A 1,727-nucleotide genomic window follows, 5' to 3' on the forward strand; every position below is an offset into this window, starting at 1 on the left:
TGGAACCTCCGTCTCTTACCAACAGGGAGACGTAGACTTGCTTCCGGCCCCGCCCCTCGCGCGCAAGGCTGAGTCCCGGGCACAACCGCTGCCAGCGTGCGCATGCGTCCAGGCAGCCGCGCGCTGAGCGGGGCGAGAGGAGTTCGTGGCCGGCGGCTGCAAGGCGCCCGCGAGGCGGGAGCGGTCTGTAATGTTGGCTGTTGCACGCTACATCGGTTCTTCTCGGCGTTGCGTGGCGTTCAGAGTTTACAGTCAGGAAAACAGGAAGAAGGTCGGGGGCAGAATTCCAAATAGGGGTAAGGCATTCGTGGCAAGGATATGTGCACGTGTACCACTATTAGAGGGAGAGAGCCCTGGGCTTTGGAGACGGAGTGCTAGGTCTGTGTACACTCACTGCGTGACCCTGGGCCAGGCACCTAAGGACACTAACCTTCAATGTGACACATTTAGTGAGCACCTGGCAGGCCCTCACCCGCTCCAGGCGTTTCCTGATATCCTTCCCCATACCACCACTTCCCCCCAAAAAAGGTGGACTAGGTTCTTCTAGGTTCCAATAAACACCCTGCGTTTACTACATATTTTTTTTAAAGATTTATTTATTTTGGGCTGCGGGGGGGTGCTTTCTCTAGTTGCCGTGCGTGGGCTTCTCGTTTCTGTGGCTTCTCTTGTTGCGGAGCAGGGGCTTCTGGTGCGCGGGCTTCAGTAGTTGTGGCACAAGGGCTCAGTAGTTGTGGCTCGCGGGCTTAGTTGCTCCACGGCACGTGGGATCCTCCCAGACCAGGGATTGAACTGTGTGCCCTGCATTGGCAGGCGGATTCCTAACCATTGCGCTGCCAGGGAAGTCTCTACTACGTTACTCTGGAACGTCAACTTCCAACACCAACGAGATTATGAGGGCTTAGCCTTGTATTCATAGGGGGAGCTAAAAACAAACAAACAAAAATCATTGTTAAGGTTTAAATAGCAAAAAGATACCCTTAACGACGCACAACTATACACCAATGAGTACATGTAAAGGTGGCGAAACCTGAATAAGATCTGTGTCTATTTTCTAGTTGAGTTATTGCACTAAAGTTTTTCAAAATGTTACCATTGGGGGAAACTGGGTAAAGGGTACGTGGGATGTCTTTGTATTATTTCTTAAAACTGCATATGAATCTGTAATTATCTCAAACTAAGTTTAATTTTAAAAAAGAATACCGTTAGTACCAATATAAAAAAATAACGTGATTTCTTTCCTGGAAGAGTTCTGTCTAACCAGGGAGAGAGTTGCATAAAACAATAATGACGGGGCTTCCGTGGTGGTGCAGTGGTTGAGAATCTGCCTGCCAGTGCAGGGGACACGAGTTCGAGCCCTGGTCTGGGAAGATCCCATATGCCGTGGATAAACTAGGCCCGTGAGCCACAACTACTGAGCCTGCGCGTCTGGAGCCTGTGCTCCACAACAAGAGAGGCCGCGACAGTGAGAGGCCCGTGCACTGCGATGAAGAGTGGTTCCCGCTCGCCGCAACCAGAGAAAGCCCTCGCACAGAAACAAAGACCCAACACAGCCAAAAATAAATAAATAAATAAATAAATTTTAAAAAATAAAATCAAAAAAACAATAATGACTACACAAAGTGATATTGTTATTCAAAGTTCCGTGTGCCTGTGAGGGAGATGAGGACACACGTACTTTAGAGCTACAGTAATGGCATTAGCATAAAGATCAATATATAAATCAATGG

This window comes from Grampus griseus, assembly GCF_964374135.1.
Source record: "Grampus griseus genome assembly, chromosome: 20".
In the NCBI taxonomy this organism is placed as follows: Eukaryota; Metazoa; Chordata; class Mammalia; order Artiodactyla; family Delphinidae; genus Grampus; species Grampus griseus.